Here is a 20,444-nt window from a genome sequence, read left to right as displayed (position 1 = left end):
GAAGGAAGTGGAGAGGGGCAGTGAAGCATGGGACTATTGAGAGGGCTTGGAGGAAGCTCAACAGGGCAATGAGGGTTTTCTGCTGGGCACATGGTATTAAAGTTTTGAAACATGAGGACATTACAGATTGGGAAGCAGGTCTGTTTTGGGCTGATGGTGTACACCTTACGGAATTGGACAATGCATATTATCTGACAGAGCTGCGATTGATCGTGGGGGATATGTGGGGTGAAAAGATGTAGCTCAAAGAAGCAGTATAAGGTTGCAATGTTGCAGTTGGCTCTCTGGTGGGACAGCAAAACGCCTAACGGGTTTGTGCTGGGTGGCAGTAGGTGGGGGGAGGGTGGAGAGTCAGATGCGGGCCTGTCCACCCTTCCAGGGGGAGAAAGAAGCAGATAAAGGATGATAGTGTGGAGGATGCCTGAAGCAGGCAGTGTATGAAAGGAAAAGGGGGGATGTGTGGGTGAATTGAAGTGGAAGATGGGTGAACGAAGGCAAAGTGAGGGAATGAGTGAAAAAGAGGACTAGGGAGAAGGTCAAAGTGTGGGGGTTTTAAAGTTAAGAGTTTGAAGTTAAGTATATACAATGTTTAAGCATAACATACAATCCTGCCCTAAATAAATGGCCTTTTGCACTAAGTAAATCAGTGTGTCAGTAATTGTGTCCCGAAGGAGGGGACCGCGAAGAGCAGGCGAAGTCTAGTCTTTCCGTGGGATAATTCGGGAGGAGGAAATGGCACAAACAGGACAGGATTGGTGGAGGGGTACGTGGGGGTGGGATAAAGGGTGGGGATATATAAGGTGGGGAAGGGAGGTACAGGCCTCCTCCGCGCCAACCCATTGCGTGGTGGGAAGTTCTGGCTGCCCACCCACCCTACATATGTGGGGTTTGGTTTTGGAGTGTGGATGTTGGGGGACGGCAGTTAGGGCAGGTTGCTCATGAGGGTAGGTGTGGCAGTAGATGGGGGAGGGTGGAGAGTCAGGAACAGACCTGTCTACCCTTCCAGGGGGAAGAAAGAAGCAGGTGAAGGATGATAGCGTGGGGGATGCCCAAAGCAGGCAGGGAATGAAAGGAAAAGGAGGGAATGTGTGGTTGAATTGAATGTTTATGTATAACATGCAATTCTGTCCTAAATAAATGGCCTTTTGCACTAAGTAAATCAGTGTGTCAGTGACTGTGTCCCGATTATTGACATTGTTCTGTTCAGTTAATTTTGCCATAACATGATGTTTTATTCTGTGGCATCTGCCCTCGAGGTTGCTGGGTCCTGCCACACCAGAAATGTTTGCTCTCACTATCAGGATCTGTGGGGGCACCTCTTCTTGCAGCTGCGCCCCAAACCTCTAGACTTTCAGAGTGACAACAAAAGCCAGAAGACCTGTACAATTTTGTTGGGAAGAGCAGCCCATCACAAATAAATGTTTAGTTTGTTTTTGCTTTTCGTTGGGCTATTGCATTAGAGAACTGCTACAAAGAGTCAAAGCTACTGCCCTAATTTCTCTAGCTGAGAAGTATACCCTGCCTTCTGAAGGCCAGCCAGACTAGGACATGGGCAGGGTCACACAGTTTGTGTGAATGAAGTATCTGTGCCTGCAACAAGTTGACTTGCTGTTTTTGCCTGAGCCTGGCTATGTTGCAAGCTATGCACTCTCAATGTGATTTCAGGTTCTGCTGTATGTCACTAGCTACTAGGCAGAGGTACAACATACAGGCCAGGGGCCTTATTGTGATGAGCCGGCCTACAGGGTGTACTGTGAGTTCATTTAACCCAATATGTTCTGAGTTAGTGCTTTATCTTTAACCCAGTTCAGTGTCCGAAAGCTCCAAACCTTGCTTAACATTTCTGAGCTGTACTATATGAAAAAAGCACTAAATCTGTGAAATATTCAGTTAAACGAATTCACTTTATGCCCATGCAGGTACAATAAAAAGGCACACGCATCTGCCAGTGATGGCTATCATGATACAGACCCAGATTGTTACCTCAAAAGCAAGCTGTAGAAGCTAAAGCAGGACACAGAGAGCCAGAGTGACTAATTACTTGCCACTAATCCTCATTGCTCCTAATCCTATTGTCCTCATCCCCTTCATCACTAATGAGGTGGAGTCCACTTCGAGAAACAGAAATAAGAACAATGCTAGTAATATAGCCCCTCGTCTTAAGGCTGGACCCTATGTAGGCATTAATTACTCAGCAATTCTCCTGAACTACCAAGCCTAGACACAGCAAATATGAGGGGCAGTACTTCAGGAAGGGGGAAGAGACATGATGAATTGGACACTGGCATTAGGACTAGGAATAATGAAGACTATGGGTAAATATTCCTATCACCAATGGGTTTTGGCGCATTCCTAGATTTACAAAAAACTGTAAACTTGGGAATGCGTCAAAATCTTCTGCCTCGAGGGAGGTGCCACGAGGAGAATATTTTTTATTTCTCTCTGTTTCCTCTTTCCAAGTGTGAATGCAGCGCTCATAGAAAGAGGAAAAAGCCTCCATTGATTGTTTTTATGCAGGAAGGTGCCCCTTCCTGCACAAAACCAATCCTATCTGTGACGCACAATGGTGCAATGGTATCTGCGTTGACAATAGGCAGCCTATTGTGCACCAGCACAGGGAATGAGCACAGAAACGCACTACATCTTGTAGTTACAGCGGATTTCTGGCCTTTCTCTGTGGCACAGGATCTGTAAACAAGTCCCCCGGTACTTTCATTCAGGACATTTTGCAACCGAAAATGACATGCAAAAGTATTAGGTGCAGCCCAAGTTGCTGAAATTTCAACAACACTGCTTTCAAATCAGCCCCTGAGGCCGAAACCCTCCTTGAGAAACTGGGCTGTTGGCTATGGAGATGGAAACCATACTCAGGCAACAGCCACAATCCTGGTTTAGGTGAGCCAGAAAAAGTCACTAAATGGACCTGTACTTAACCCTCTGGTAGCTTCAAATAAAAACAGTCAGGCTTACCTTAGAGGCAATGTGTAAAGTATTTATGCAGCACTTAAAAAGCAGTAGAGTGCAAACATAAGAAGAAAAACCCCACAACAATTTAAGAAAATAGAGTATGTTTTAGTAAATAATTTGACACCAAAATGACAAAAATGCAATCAGTAGAACCGGAGGTATGAATTTGTAAATTTGAAATGAAAAGGATTAAAGCACCAACCAAGGACATATAGGGACTCGAGATCACAGGGGAAATTCAAAAGTTATGGCTGACCATGATGGAGCATGAATGGGATTCAAGAAGTGGATTAGACTCTGTTTCTGCTTACCTTCAGGGTTAGAAGAATTTTTGAAGAAAAATGTCTAATAAGTGCAGCGGTGAAAGGCAGCTATTGGTGTCCGAGGATGAGGCATTGTCATCAGGGAACTGCTGGACCAAGTTGCTGCGAAAATGTTTACGTTCAGACTGAGGGCTATATGAACAAATGTGCTGAATTATGATTACCAAAAGGTAAATTGTTGTGCATTGCAGTTGGTGATCGCTAATCGGTATGTAAGAAAGAATAGCTAAAAAATAATTATTCATATTTAGTCGTGGTTTTTAGGAAATTACATTTAGCAATTTTGTCTGAGAAAGAACTAGGAATCCTTACAGAGGAGTATGCTGGGCACTATGACCACCCTTTTGGAAATTCATCCCTGACAATGCTTGAATCCCAGAAAAATAAAATATGTGGGGCACTGCAGGAAAAATCAATGAAGTAAGAGTGCTCCAAAGAGCCATAGAAGAGATATGTAAGAGATGGTATGATCTCAGATCACCTAACAAGGAGAAGATGCTGAGCTGCCTACATGAGGTACTGCAGGAGACCTCCCACTATTCTCCCACCCAACTGCCACCTAGGAACTCACTAAAGCCAGAATATGTCAGTGAATTTGGGACAATTGGGAACTCGGACCTTCAGGAACCTCACAAGGCAAGTGAAAAATTGAATATTAACACAAAACATTGTATGGTAAGGTAAAAGGCAAACAGTTCTACATATTGAGAACCCATACTAATGTAGTTAATCCCAAAACCTGAACTGTGTAACATAGTATGTACAAAAGGTGTTGTCCAAGTACTTTCAACTGGTATTATGGGAAATGTAGTTTAAAAATACAGAAATGGAATGCAAAATAAAAGTAAATTTACACAAAGCAAATAGAGTGAAAGTGCAACCAAGTATAAATCACTAAATTAATCTCAATTCATTTTTAAACAGAAATCCCTACTTGAGAAAGTGACCATTCAGAAGGGGTTTGTTCAGAAGATTTGCATATCCATGTAGATAACCCCAATGATAGTGGGGGCCAGTCCAACACATGCTGCAAAGTTAAGTCCTGCTGCTATTCAGCATATAGACACAGCTGAAGAAGGGAGTGAGCTCATCACACCAACTGTCACACAGTAACCTGTAGTAAGGCCACTACAACAACAGGGAAGATATCAACTTGGCACTCTTCATCCTTCAAACACTCAGTCTCAATCACCTGTTGCAAATGTGTTCAGTGCAGTAAATCCACAACTATTTGGAGGGTTTGAAACCTCAATGCTAATGGTTCAACACCTGCAACAGAAGTAAATAGGACTAAGCAGCCAAAAACCTGTAACACAGCATAGAAACATTACTACTTGTTCACAAACTAATACTCTAGCTGCCAATCAGATGTTGACTAATAATACATTTGATATTTTGACTGATGCAATCAAGAACTTATGTATGGAATTACACTAGGAAAACATACATCACAGAAGTAGGGAGCGCCACACCTCATCCAGTATTGATGGCCTTATTCATGCAATCAATTAGCTAGCAAAAGCAACAATCACCTTATCACATCACACTGTGAGCTTACAAGTGAAAGAGCACACTACAATGCAGATATAGCTAGAGGATTCATACAAGTCACTAATGCAGTGGAAACTCTGCAAACAACTCAAATTGTTAGTGGCACACAAGTTGAAGTGGGAGAAAGTGAGGACCATTCAAGTGTGAGCAGCATCTTAGCCACAGTCAGTTAAAATCTGTGATGAAGCAGGAGTCGCAGTGGTGCTGGGGAAATGTTGGACCAAAGACATTTACTTGCGGCAAACACAAGCCTTAAAATAATATTTAATTCCCATTCATTGCAAAACAATTACATATACTTTATTTGTTTTTTAAAAACTGTCCATAAAAAGATGCATCATTTTAGATATACCTTATCTTATCTCACCTGAAAATAAAGGTATATTAAGTTGTACAACCTACAATGCCTCTTTCCAATTATTGATGTAAGATGTATTGATTATACAAATGTACATTACAACAGAGGCACAGCACAAAGGTCACTAAACAGGTCACCTTTAATGACAGGACAACATGCGACATTAGGGACTTCTCCAATTGTAACACCAGGCGAGCAGTATACATGATGACTTGACAATGCGACCTACATTATGTGGGGATGACCACCTGCAAGGTTAAGACTTGCATCTGAGAACACCGGAGTAACCTGAGATGTGGATGGGCTATGACTAAAATGTCCACTCATTTCAAAGAGAAGGCACACACAGCGGAGGATTACCAGTGGGTTATCCTGGAACACCATAAAGAGATTCCTTGTGAGTCTACAATGTTAAAAAAAAACAACGATGGGTCTATAAACTACGCACACAGCAAATTGGCCTCAATGAGAATATACCTTGCGGTGTAAGTATTAACATAACATTAATCATTAGTCAGATACACATCTCCTAAAATGAATGTTACGCGTTGGCAGTGCAAAAGGTCCTATGTCCATCTCATTTCTTTACATTCCATAGTGTCACAAAGAGCAAACCCCTCATCAATGAGTATTAGCCACTCACATATACGTCACCTTCACTGTAAGAAGTGAACAAGTAACCCTTCGTTAAACACAAGAAACTCCAAATAATTATCAAAATGATAAGGAAATCCCCAGTTCTGTCTCTGTAAGCCCATGAAGCCCCAATGACCTCTGTGCAATTACAGGCATCCACAAAGGATACCTACTTTTAGGGTCCTCGGGGACCCCCTTTTGTTCCACGGGAACTTAGCGGTCTAGTGTTGCACGCTTTAGCATGCCGAGATGCAAGGACTGCTGCACATTTAAACTCGGCTCCCATGTAAGCATTCAAGATTCAGACCCTGGGGAGATGAGCATTAGGTACAGAGCAGAAGTGTCGCTTTGAGGAAGTAAGTGCCTTTTGAATATTGTTACATCGCGCTACAGATACAGTAAGGTGAATCGATTCTAAAACTTTGCCAAAACTTTAGAGTGTGACTACAAGCACACACTCCCTCCCGGAGGAGCTATGATATAAGGGTTCAAATACGACAGAGTAGGTTAGGCATGCATTACGTGCTGTTTGGTGTGTTTCACATGTTTACATGTTTAAAAGTTTTAAATGTAGCATGTCTTGTATTGTTGATTGTGAGAGCACTTTGGTCTCTCATTCCTGATATTCATGAGTGCCATTTCCCATGAGTGGAGTGCAGTTTGCAAATAGGTGGCACCACACCCACAAACAATATATATAGTGGCTCATCACAAATGAGGGCTATGATAACTATGCCTCAGTTGTATTTCCACAGGTATCAATGAAGGACACCATAAACAATAGGTATCATCTTATGACACCACATTAGTTTGGGGAATTGCACCTTGTCACTGACCATTTATTATTTATGCTTTCATTAGTGGTAGTAAAACTAGGAGAGGCACCAGGGAGTCCACCTAGGTCCTGAAGAGGAGCCTAGGGGTAAGGCTCCGAAACATGTAGACTAGGAAGTCAGGTAAATTACATCCCCCACTTCCGCAACCCCCTTTTTAATCAAACCTCCTCCAAGCACCTCCAAGAGATCTATTAAATCATTGAAATTACTAGGAGACAGGTATTTTTATGTCACCCAAGACCCCACCACTCCTATCCCTCCTGAGATTCACATTGACGGCACTACATCAGTGCTCCCACATGTCCCGTACGTTGTAGCATGCCCCGCTCCATATCGCAACAGGAAGAAACCCAATGATGAAGCGTGCCAGCAAGGGGTAACCCTGGTGGGTGAGGGTTTTTCTAACAGGAAAATACTTTTTCCTATCCATCCTGTGGTAGTTCTTTTAGCTGGGCCTCTGTTGTAATGTTATGTAGGCTGTAAGGAGGACAGCCCCAGCCCCAGAACCTTCTCCCTCTTTGTTTTTGTATATACAAATGTAAAGTCACAAATAATGATTAGCTATATTCAAATATCTCAATTGACCTGCAGCAGTTCTAGTTTCGGGGGTGTAACTTAGTCAGAAAGATTTGGGGGAGGGGAGGGTGCTTAAAATTTCACATCAATCACTCTGGCATATAATGTTAAAATACATTATATAACAAGGAGGGCACATGAGAGGGGCCTTAGGCAGTGGAAAGGGAGAGGAAAGCAGATTGGTAGGAGTACTAAGTGAGAGAAAAGACAATATTTTGTAAATCAACCAACATTTTGGAGGACATTCAAAACATAGAGAGAGTGTATGCATGTTTTTGTCTGCTATCCTGTGAAAATACCTGGTGAAATCTGACACACAATTCCTTATACCTGAATCAAAGCCCCTGTACCTAATTAGGTATGGAAAAATGCTTTTGTTAGGGGGGTCTAACACCCCAAACACCCCCTGCATCTACACCCCTACTAATTTCCTCATGTATAGGAGGTGGTGGTATCTGTTCTTTTTCCTCATTAGACTCAGAGTCTGACAGTGTTACAATTAAACCTTTTTTGTAGTTATATTGTGCAGAATAGCACATGTTGCTACAATTTTGCAGCTTGTCTCAGGTGAATATTGTAGGGCATCACCACTCTTCTGCAAACATCTAAAACAACTTTTTAGAAGTCCAAAAGTACATTCAGTGATGCCTCTAGACAGATATGGTATCATGATCCATGGGCAAATTAAGCAATAGGATTAAAGTCACATTTAAGGTATATGTGAAACAATTCTATGTATTTACCCAATACATATCCATCATTAAAATCTCCTCTATGTAGCCTTGTGTAAATGCTACCATGGTGGAAAATAAGAGTCATTGAGGCTCCCTGGAAATCGGACAACAATATCTCTAATTACGACTTTTGGCATCAGACACCACTTGGATGTTCAGGGAATGAGTATTTTTTCGATTCCAGAATAAATACTCTGTCAGATGGTGGACACATAAGCACATGCTTACCATCTATGCATCCAATAACATGAGGAAAATCGGTAAGCCTATAAAATTCAATGTTGGTGTTGTGCAATTACTGTGCATATTTGGAGAAATATATATGGCTCAATGCACAGTAACACTGCATCTGAAAATTAGCAAAAAAAAGCGAGAAAGGACACTCTGTGACACAGCACCAACTGCAGCAATAACGTAGTGGTAGCTACCAGAGGCTAAGAAATGCAAACTACATTACACCGACAGATGAGTCTGGTGGAATTACTGCACAAGGTGTTTCTCTGAAGTTGTGGCCTTAACTCAGCTACAATCTCCCAGATAATAGTACTACTTAGCCAGTACTTTGCAAATATATTTTTCTCACTTTAAGTAAATAGTGTAATCCTCAGTCTGAAGATACTCTTCTGTCTTCTCATCCAGACCCAACATGCTTTATTATTGCCATCTCATACAGAGCAGCCATTTATGAAGCCACAGATGCATTCTGGGCTGTTTTTAAACAGTTTTCACACTGGTTTAGGTTGGTGATAATTTGCATGTGCAAAAGGGTGTTTTTGCGACTATTCACTATTTGTGAATAGTCAATATTTGATGAAGAAGACTGGCAATTCACATGTAACAATTGCTTTGTAGCAAATCACTATTTCATGTTACAAAAATGCTGAATCGCTATTCATTTCAGTAAATAACCCCTTGCAAATTAATTTCATACATACCAAAACAGTGTATATATCTTTATTTCAGCTAAAAGCCATAAAAGTATCCAATAAAAAAAAACATACCATATTCACACAATAAAATAGAAAAAAGATAAAAAGAGAAGGGTGCCATATAATACATTAAAAGGCCCTGTCACTTTGTTCTAAAATAGTTTGTAAGAGCACACAGATGTAAAAACAGTGTAAGATGGGCATTAATTTTTAAGAACTTAAAACCATTCTAACTTAGGGCCAGATGTATCAAAGTGTTTTACCCATTCTGTGTCAATGGGAAAATGCTTTGGTACATATGGCCCTTAGTTCCACTTGACTATCTGCTTATGCCAAAAGTTTTTGTTGGCTTTGCCAATCAGTCAGCAAAACTTTCTCTAGATCTTATAGCCCATGCACTTTGGAGATATCTTGCGACTGCAAGAACTACCTTGTCACTTGTGTCACTTGCCAAAATTCGTAGGGATGTATTGTATTTCCTTATCCCCAATGATCTACATAAAGGAATAATCCACTTCTTCCCAGGGACCAAGGGCCGTATTTATACTTTTTGGTGCACAACTGCGCCAACGCAGTTGTGCGTCAAAAAATTTAACGCCGGCTAACGCCATTCCAAAGCGCCATGCGGGTGCCGTATTTATGGAATGACGTTAGCCGGCGGAGCTGCCTGGTGTGCGTGAAAAAAAAATGACTTACACCAGGCAGCGCCGGCGTAGGGGAAAATGGAGCTTGGGCGCCAAAAAATGGGGCAAGTCAGGCTGAGGCAAAATTTTCACCTCAACCCGATTAGCGCCATTTTTTTGGACTCCCAACCCCCATTGAAATGACTCCTGTCTTAGCAAAGACAGGAGTCATGCCCCCTTGCCCAATGGCAATAGGCCATAATGGGCATAGCGGCATGTAGGGGGGCACGAATCAGGCCCCCCATGCCACAAAAAAAAATAAAAAAAAATACTTACCTGAACTTACCTTAAGTTCCCTGGGATGGGTCCCTCCATCCTTGGGCGTCCTCCTGGGGTGGGCAAGGGTGACAGGGGGTGTCCCTGGGGGCATGGGAGGGCACCTCTGGGCTCCTTCCGAGCCCACAGGTCCCTTAACGCCTGCCCTGACCAGGCGCTAAAAAACGACGCAAAAGCGTCTGGACGTCATTTTTTTTGACCCGCCCACTCCCTGGCGTCATTTTTGCCCGGGAGTGTAAATACGGCGCACATGCCTCGGAGTCATTTTTTAGACGGGAACGGCTACCTTGCATATCATTAACGCAAAGTAGGTGTCCACGCTAAAAAATGACGCAAACTCCTTGAACTTTGGCGCTAGACACGTCTAACGCCAGAGTATAAATATGGAGTTAGTTTTGCGTTGAATTTGCGTAAAAAAAAATGACGCAAATCTGGCGCAAATGGAGTATAAATATGCCCCCAAATATCTAGGACAGAAGAATTTAAAATGTGCAACTGTCTCTGGTTGCTCATGGCAAAAATGGCAGAAGTTGTTATCCTCCTTGCTCCACCTTGCGATGAATGTCTTGAGTGACAAAATCCCTAGCCTGAATTTAATAAAAAGGCTTTTAGTGTAAGGGGGTTTTATATTATCCATGTAGGCCTCAAACTTGGGACTGCATTTATGATCTAAAAACTGTAATGTCCTGCTACCTTGGTCCTTTTTGGTCCAAGTCTGCACCAGAATCATCTCCCAGTAACACCGCCTTATGCGTACTTTTGTTTCCTTGGTTAAATTACAAGGATCTCTCCACACCTCCTTTTTGATGAATTGGCTCATATTGTCTCATATCTCTAATGTATTTGAACCAGGGAATTTTCAATGCGCCACCATCTGCAAGCAGCCTAGCTGCTGCTGCTTGATAGGTGGACAGGTGTTCAGATGTCCAAAGAAGGACCCAATACATAAGAGGTCTCAGGGCAATTTCATTATGAATCTCATTTAAAGCTAAGTCAAATCTGAGGGGTGTGAGAGTACTCATCGGCAAACGCAAAAAGTTACGCACAAAGTGATTTTCTACCATTGTCAAACTTCTGGAATTACAGTGCCCCCATAACTCGGCACCATAAATCGAAGCAGCCACTGCCGCTGCCTTATATACTGTAATGGCAGGTGAGATTTCCCCTTCCGAGATGTTTGCAATTTTCCTCCCTATCACTGCTGACCTTTGCCGAAGGACAGACAGACTATTTCCAATCTGTGCTGACCATTGTTGGTCATCCGCTAGTCTGATCCCCAAATAATCAAATTGGCTAACTGTCTCTACCAATTGTCCAGTTATGGTCATTTTTCCCCTAAATGACTTATGCGGATTAAAGGCCATAAACTTGGTTTTAGTTGGATTTATTTCAAGGCCCCTCTTGGCACAAAAGATAGAAAAAGCATCAAGTTCATTTTAGAGGCCCATTGGGGTTCTTGAAATCAATAGAGTATCATCCGCAAACATTAAAATGGGGACCGGGACTCCTGCTAGCTTCGGGGCATCATGGTTACAATGCATCAGCTGATCTACCGCACCGTTGATAAAGAGGTTGAACAGTGTGGGAGCTAAAACACACCCTGTCTGACCCCCCTGTCAACGGATATGGCATCTGTCAGGTCTCCACCTTGAGACCAACGTACCTGAGCATAAGTTCCCTTGTGGAGATATTTTATCAATCTCTTTATCAAGTTGATAGGGCTCCAAGACATTCCACAACAAGTACCGTGGGACCATATCAAAGGCGGCCTTTAAATCAATAAAGGCCACATACAAGTGGCTCTTATTGAGTAACAGGTATTTCCAGCAAAGCAGGTTGAACCTGAACGCCTGGTCTATTGTGCTCACTCCTTTCCTGAACCCCGCCTGGAAATTGGAGAGGATCTGAAAGTCCTCTATGCATGTCTGCAGTCTGGTCAGGACCTGCTTACAAAATACTTTTTGGCTCATAACAATTCAACTTATTGGTCTGTAGTTAGTTGGTAATTCCCTTGACCCCTTTTTAAAAATAGGAACTATGATTGCTCCTTGCCATGTAAGGGGAAGCCCACCACCCCTAAAAAATCACATTGCTAAGTACATTTAGATATAAAGGCCAAGTTCTGGGTCGGGATAAATACAAGTCACCTGAAGTACCATCTAGACCAGGGGCCTTTCCTTTACGTAATGTTTGAAGAGCCAGAGTAGTTTCATTTAGGGAAAAAGGGTCCAAATCAAAATTATATGAAATAAATGCCCCGGAAGTTGGTATATAAGAGATAGAAGGCCCCTCTAGTATTAGTGGAGGAACGTTGATGCAGCTAATCTGAACCGCTCTATACAGATTTCCAAAGTGTGACACCCAGGTTTCTGGCAGGATTGCTGGATGGCTCTCCACGTTTTGGGAATGTCCTTTTTCTGCCACCAATTTCCAAAACAGTTTTGTATCCTTATCATGTAGAGCATCTACCAGAGCATTCCAATTTTTGCTTTCCCACTCTTTTTTGGCATTTTTCAGTGTTGTTTTATATGCAGTCCTAGTTGCTCTTATCTCCCCGTGACTCCCTACCTGCAATGCTCCCAGCAGCTGTAGTTTGGCCTGTCGGCAAGAACTAGAGAACCATCTCAGTGATCTATCCATAGTTTCTACCCGCCTCCTTACTACCTGAAAAAATGGTCTTAACCGGTTGACCAAGGTACCCTGCAAATTAATTAGGCCAACCAGTACAAAACCAGTATGATTCAAGGGAAGAAGAGTCAATATAACTACTTTATATATTGATATCTGGAACTTTGCATCTTCTGCCACCATTTCCCATCTCACGTTTTTGTAATTGTTTGTCGCAGTTAAAGTGTTACCCTTCACCCATTTAGTCAGTGTGTTACAATTAAATGTGGAAGTTAAGAATGATGTGCAGAGAGCTTGGTGGTCACTATCATCTAGTGGAGGGACAGCCATATCAATAAGAGAGTTCCAGAGTATATTGTCTACTAAAATATAGTCTAAATGCCTCGAATATAGTCCTTTTTTGTATGTAGGCAACGCCGGAGTATCTGACTTCGTATTCCCATTTACTACTCTTAGCCCCATAGTTTTTATTAGGTTCTCGAGTAGATCTAATGCTCCCCCTGTTTTCTTTGTTGTGACCTGGACCGGGCCTGATTTATCCCAGAGGTCTGCAAACTGGGTTCATTCTTGCTGGTAATCATCCTTACAACTCAGTTGCATATTGCAATACCCTGTAACGATTAAGCCCTGCCCCCGGTAGATGGTTCAAAAGATCTGTAAGCAAATTCAGCAAAGCAATCTGCGTGCTTTGTGGGCCAGGTCTAATGTATATATTTACAAATACTATACGAGTAGACCCCCTTGGACTGCTAAATTCCACCTCCACAGCTAATATATTCCTAGTGGGGCTAAATAGCTCCTTCGCCTTGGGGAACAGATCGTGCTTTAGCCAAGTTATCAAGCCCCCTGATGCCCTCCCAGATGGTGATGGGAGCGCAGCCTTCTGGAAAGTCCAGTAGCCTGCTCTATAGATCATAGAAGTGGCCCATGTCTCCTGTAAGAGAATGATATGGTGTTGATCTATGAAACTGCACCCCTCTTGGTTGGTAGTTTTTGATAGCACACCTGCCACATTCCAGGATAAAAGTTGATTAGGGAATCATTACCATCCCCTATGTTTAGCAATCTCTCATTAGTCTTTTTTTATAGAGGATGCTACTTCGCAGTCCCTCCCTTCTACTCGGCCATTGCAATATGTTCTCTGCTCCCACAATGCCCAATGACAGATTGCTTAGGGGACAGGGTTCCATAACCCTTTTAGTAAATACATCGTCCCTCCCTGTCTTCACTATGGGGGCTATGTGTCAATCCACGGTTGAAGTTGGGCTAATCCTAAGGCCCTGCCTTGAGGTACATATACTGGGAAGCAATAGATTGTTAGGGCTACCTCTAAAAAACAAATTTGCCATTGATGGTGGAATCGTTTGGGTAACAGTTACTTGGGATAGGGTGCCAGGTCTCAATCTTTGCTCAAGCGCTAGAAGACCCTTTACTAGGCTCTGGCTGTTCAATTTCAGCCCTATGAAGTCAGTTTCTAAGCTATCACTTGAATATCTCTGGACATTAACTATATCATCCCGTATAACGGACCTACATTTCTGTACTCCCCTTAGCAGGTGGATTACTTTATTTTTAAGTGCATCCCCTTGTTCCTTAAAACCATCATTTAACTTTGGAATGTTCATCATATATATGTCATACTGACTATGCTTGATCTGGCTTAACAAAGTACTCCATGGGGGTCTTTATTGCTGCTGACTAAAGGCTTATTTCTGTGCACCTCATGGTTTGCCCCTCTTGTCAAATTGATGTCACATTTGTTTAAGTTAACCACTTCGGGGGAAACAGAGTCTTCCAACTGGCAATTTTGTGGTGCCACTCCAGCCCTCTTTCCCTTATGTTTTCCTGCCGTAGATGTTTCAGTTTGCTGAGTTTGCATAGATAGAGAGTTAGACTTAGGTTTGAAAGAGGATTTCCTTATGTCCCCAATTACAGCAGTTATGCTGTCCAGCTTCTCATGTATCATATGACTGAAGGATGTGCGATATTCTCTTAGGCTCACCATCTCTGCTCTATTTGTGTTACCTGTACCTCAACAGGGCGTTCCCCCTGAATAACTAAGTGTGTTAATACCTCCTCAGCTTCCCTTGGTGCACTCTCCTCTATGCTAGAAGTTGCCAGAGAGACGAGGGGTAAGAAACGATTAGAACAGTTTATAAGGGGTGACAGGTTGTCCTGCTGATTAGGCACACTCGGTTTAGGGCACTCTATAGGGTTAACAAGGGTTTCTGATATAATAGACTCCAAATGAGTCCCCCGTTGGGATTCTAACAGCAGTTTTCTATTCGCAGGGGTAAAAGAAGACTTTGGGGGTCATTCTGACGGGAGCCACCATATGGCGCCATATGGCCCCTCCGCGGTCGAAAGACCGCGGAGGCCATTCTGGCTTTCCCGCTGGGCTGGCGGGCGACCGCCAGAAGGCCGCCCGCCAGCCCAGCGGGAAACCCCTCCCCACGAGGAAGCCGGCTCCGGCGGAGTGGGTATGTGCGACGGGTGCAGTGGCACCCGTCGCGTATTTCAGTGTCTGCAAAGCAGACACTGAAATACAAAGTGGTGCCCTCATACGGGGGCCCCTGCAGTGCCCATGCCATTGGCATGGGCACTGCAGGGGCCCCCAGGGGCCCCACAACACCCCATACCGCCATCCTGTTCCTGGCGGGCGACCCGCCAGGAACAGGATGGCGGTATGGGGTGTCAGAATCCCCATGGCGGCGCAGCAAGCTGCGCCGCCATGGAGGATTCTGCAGGACAGCGGAAAACCGGCGGGAGACCGCCGGTTTTCCTGTTCTGACCGCGGCTGAACCGCCGCGGTCAGAATGTCCTGAGGAGCACCGACAGCCTGTTGGCGGTGCTCCCGCATCCCCGGCCCCGGCGGTCCTTGACCGCCGGGGTCAGAATGACCCCCTTTATATCTTCAATTGCAACATCATTCCCTCTCTTGGAGGACTTGCAGGGTTTAGTGGCTAGCAAGCTCTCTACTTCCTCTATTAGATCGTCAATTTGAGTCAGTGTGCAGTTTTCAGCAGCATGTCTGGGTAGTTTCTTCGCCCCTCCCTGCCCAATGGGATTACCACTAGCTTTCCTTTTCCCCATCCTGATTGAATTAAATGAGATTCCTCAGAGACGAATATGGGGGGAAAAAGAAAACCAAGAGAATAGGCCCTGCCCTGTCTCTTCCTGTCAATGACGGGCAAAGGACGGGCCCGCCCTTGGCCCGGACGCGTCCCGCGAAGCGGAAGCGCGATAATCGTTTAAAAGGTGCTTAGTCCCGCCCCCAGCCACCACCAGCAAGGTCCTGCGCTTCCCGCGAAGCGGGAGCGTGATGTTAAAATTAAAGGGGCTTAGTCCCGCCGCCACCAGGAAGGTCCTGCGCTTCCCGTGAAGTGGGAGCGCGATGCTCGATTTAAAGGGGCTTAGTCCCACCCCCAGCCACCACCAGCAAGGTCCTGCGCTTCCCGCAAAGCGGGAGCACGATGTTAAATTTAAAGGGGCTTAGTCCCACCACCAGCAAGGTCCTGCGCTTCCCGTGAAGCTGGAGCGCGATGTTAAATTTAAAGGGGCTTAGTCCCGCCCCCAGCTGCCACCAGCAAGGTCCTTCGCTTCCTGCGAAGTGGGAGCACGATGCTCGATTTAAAGGGGCTTAACGATGTTCGATTTAAAGGGGCTTAGTCCCGCCCACAGCCGCCACCAGCAAGGTCCTGCGCTTCCCACAAAGCGGGAACGCGATGCTCGATTTAAAAGGGCTTAGTCCCGCCCCCACCAGCAAGGTCCTGCTCTTCCCGCAGAGCGGGACCGTGATGTTAAATTTAAAGGGGCTTAGTCCCGCCCCCAGCCGCCACCAGCAAGGTCCTGCTCTTACCGCGAAGCGGGAGTGCGATGCTCGATTTAAAGGGGCTTAGTTCCGCCCCCAGCCGCCACCAGCAAGGTCCTGCGCTTCCCGCGAAGCGGGAGCACAATGTTAAATTTAAAGGGGCTTAATCCCGCCCCCAACCGCCACCAGCAAGGTCCTGCGCTTCCTGCGAAGCGGGAGTGCAATGCTCGATTTAAAGGGGCTTAGTCCCGCTCCCAGCCGCCACCAGCAAGGTCCTGCGCTTCCCGCGAAGTGGGAGCGCGATGTTAAATTTAAAGGGGCTTAGTCCTGCCCCCAGCCGCCACCAGCAAGGCCCTGCACTTCCCGCGAAGTGGGAGCTCGATGCTCGATTTAAAGGGGCTTAGTTCCGCGCCTCGCTGCCACCAGCAAGGTCCTGTGCTTCCGGCGAAGCTGGAGCGTGATGTTAAATTTAAAGGGGCTTAGTCCCGCCACCAGCAAGGTCCTGCGCTTCCCGCGAAGCGGAAGCGCAATGTTAAATTTAAAGGAGCTTAGTCCCACCCCCAGCCGCCACCAGCAAGGTCCTGCGCTTCCTGCGAAGTGGGAGCGTGATGCTCGATTTAAAAGGGCTTAACGATGCTCGATTTAAAGGGGCCTAGTCCCGCCCCCAGCCACCACCAGCAGGGTCCTGCGCTTCCCGCGAAGTGGGAGCGCAATGTTAAATTTAAAGGGGTTAGTCCCGCCCCCAGCCGCCACCAGCAAGGTCCTGCGCTTCCCACAAAGCGGGAGCACGATGCTCGATTTAAAAGGGCTTAGTCCTGCCCCCACCAGCAAGGTCCTGCGCTTCCCACAAAGCGGGAGCGTGATGTTCCATTTAAAGGGGCTTAGTCCCGCCCCCAGTCGCCACCAGCAAGGTCCTGCGCTTCCTGCGAAGCGGGAGCGCAATGCTCGATTTAAAGGGGCTTAGTCCCGCCCCCAGTCGCCAACAGCAAGGTCCTGCGCTTCCCGCAAAGCGGGAACGTGATGCTCAATTTTAAGGGGCTTAGTCCCGCCCCCAGCCACCACCAGCAAGGTCCTGCGCTTCCCCACCAAAACAGTGTTTTTACGACTGTTCACCAGATTGCGACTGATTACAGAGTGGGAAATGTTTTGTACATGTGGCCCTGAGTTTCTTTTATGGAAGTCAAAAAATCTCCAGCGGGATGAAGCTGCAGGCTGTAGCCAATGAGAGCTCCTTCTATAAGAAGCTGCTGAACAGGGAAGTTAGGCAGATGGGCTATATACCTTCGGCATGTCGGCCTCAGGTAGGTCCCAGTCTCTTCTCGGTTCTTAGAGCACTTTTTGGCAGAACATTTTCCAAGTCCTAAGTTTTAAATCTGGGATATTCAGTCATCTTTGCCACCACTTCCAAGTGTCCAGGCCTGGAGGGACACCTGTTAGAGGGTTAGGACTCACTCAAGCTGGGCCCAGGTGCGGGTTCAAGATGGTTGGAGCCTTTTTTACTTCCACTCTGGAAGTCCTGGGTTCAAGCAGAAAAGCAAGTTTCAAGTAACAGCACAGTCCCCTGAGGGCACAAGGCAGGCTTCAGGAATCCGGACAGTCCACTTCATGCAGCAGGGCAGTCCTCTGAAGTACACAGCAGGCCACAGGCAGCAGGGCAGTCCTCTGAAAGTCCTTCCATAGGTCCTGGAGTGAAATGAAGAATGAGTCAGAGGGTCCTATTTGTAGACCTGATTGCCAATTGTGAAGTAGAAGAAACTTCTGGAGTTTTCCTTTCAAAGAAGAGTCTGGAATTTACTTCCTTCCTCACCTGGTGCCAGGGAAGCTAGTGTGAATTTCTTTGTTTGTGAGTGGAGGCAGTTTCTTTGAAGTGTAAGTGGGGCTGTCTATAGTTTCACCCCCTGTCCTTCCTTAGATGGCCCACTCTGCCAACACACAGTCCCGCTATTGTGTGGCTGTCTGGGAGGAATACACAAAGGCAAACTGCCAACTTTTCCTAGTCATGTGACCCAGAAAACAAGCTGTATGCACCAAATGGTTAGAACAAGAAAATGACAACTTTCTAAAAGTGGCATTTTCAGAATTGTGACATAAAATCCTACTTATCCATTGAAGAGGATTTAAAATTACAATTCCCCAGACAGCAAACATGAAACTTCTTCCTGCTCCCAAACAAAACATATCACCTATTAAATGTAATAAGGGATCCTCTTCTTTGGAAGAGGTAGACCTCACAGTAGTGAAAAATGAATTTGTGAGTTTTTCACTACCAGGATATGTAAAGCCTAAAAGTACATGTCTGAGCTTTTAATTACAAGGCACCCTGTTCTATGGACCATTTGTGACCTACCTTAGGGGTGACATATGTTATCCAATGGAGTTTTAGGCTTGGCAAAGGGATTCTTTTGTCATGTCAGTTTGGCATTTTATAACTGGTCACAGGCTGCAATGGCAAGCCTGGGGCATCTTTAAAAAGGCTACTTAAGTGGGTGGCACAATAAGTGCTGCAAGCCCACCAGTAGCAGTTATTTTACATGCCCTATGTACATGTAGTGCCACTTTACTAAGGACCTATACATAAATGAAACACGCCAATTGGTTGTAAGCCAATTTTATAATGTTTAGAGGAACAAGAACAAGCATGTAAGCACTGGCTAGCAGTGGCAGATGGCACAGAGTTCTAAGGCTGACAAAAAGCAAATTTATAAAACAGGAGGGATGGAGTGAAAAGGTTTGGGGGTGCCCAATTCCAACCTCCTTCCTTGCATACCGACTTTGTATGCCTGCAGAAGAAGGAGTAGCAGTTAAGGAGCATGACAAAGAAATAGTTTCTTTTATCTATCTGCTAATGAATACTAGGGAACCTTTTTCACTCTTTCTCGGTGGCCCAAAGTTATAAACAGTGAGTTAGATTTTCTTAAAGATATGGACCTCTGTGTCTGCACATGTATAGCTCTGTTAACATCTAACACATGCCATTGATGCACTGGCAAATAATCCAGATCCACGCTAAGCTGGAAAACAACCTTCTAGTTCATATGAGAAGAGGAAGACACCTTAGGGACAAAAGACAGATCTAATTTTGAAGCCACTCCAGCTTCAAAAAAGTAAGAAATAATTCCCTTGACATGAGAGCCTTCTATTCACAAATCTGCCTACCAGAAGTTATTGTCACTAAGAACACAACCTTTAATGTTACAAATTTAACACTCACTAATTCCACTTCACTAGGGATTTCCCAAACAAGGTTATCTTGAGTATGATACACTATTCTGGTTTTGTAATTGTAGAAGAGTGCCTGCTGAGAATAAGTAGTGCTGTCAATCCCCGTAATACACACAATGCACACAGTTATTGTTCCCTAGCTAAGTCTAGTTCAAATATGAGATACCGACAGTGGTCTATGGACAGGTAGACACTGTGCTGCTGAGTGTGGTGTCAATGAAGGTGGCCATAGGTGAGCACTGAGCATGCATGAAAATATATGTTTGGGAGATATTTTAGTGTTGTGACTTACCTGACCCTACTCCCTGAGGTATTCCTGTTAAACCTTCAGAATACAGGATGGCAAAGACCTTCTCTTCCCAAGATGTGAGTTGTAAGGGAGAAGGTGGGGGACCACCGGCAGTCTTCTGGATCTGCATCTGAAGCCTGGATGCCATGGAGCAGACCTTCTCCCTGAGGTCGTTCCACCTCTTCCTGATGTTGTCCTTTGTGTACGGGGACTATCCTTTGACACATTTCCATTTTCCTGGCAATAGTAGTGTGCTTGACTTGTGCTCCAAATGATTGTGGCTCCACTAATGATTTCATCCACCATGACTCTTAACTCATCATCAGTGAAATGGGGATTTTTCTGTGGTGACATTGTGATGCTAAGGGAAAGGACTGAAATGAACAGGTGAAGGTGAGTTTGGGAAATTGGGAAGTGCAACTGAAATAAAATGTGTGGAGGGTGTGGTATTTGATGTGAGAAAATTTGCAGGGGTTCCTATTCTAATTATATATTTTTTCTATTGTGCGCTTTGGTTACACTGTGTTGCATTGTAGAGGCAAAGGGTTGTGGTGCGTGAAGGGGTGTGTTTTATAGTGTGCATTTCAGGTGTGTCAAGTGTGGCAATGTGTGTCAGCTGTGTTGT

Source organism: Pleurodeles waltl, chromosome 3_1 (assembly GCF_031143425.1).
Source record: "Pleurodeles waltl isolate 20211129_DDA chromosome 3_1, aPleWal1.hap1.20221129, whole genome shotgun sequence".
NCBI classification, from domain to species: Eukaryota; Metazoa; Chordata; class Amphibia; order Caudata; family Salamandridae; genus Pleurodeles; species Pleurodeles waltl.
This window is presented reverse-complemented; position numbering follows the sequence as displayed.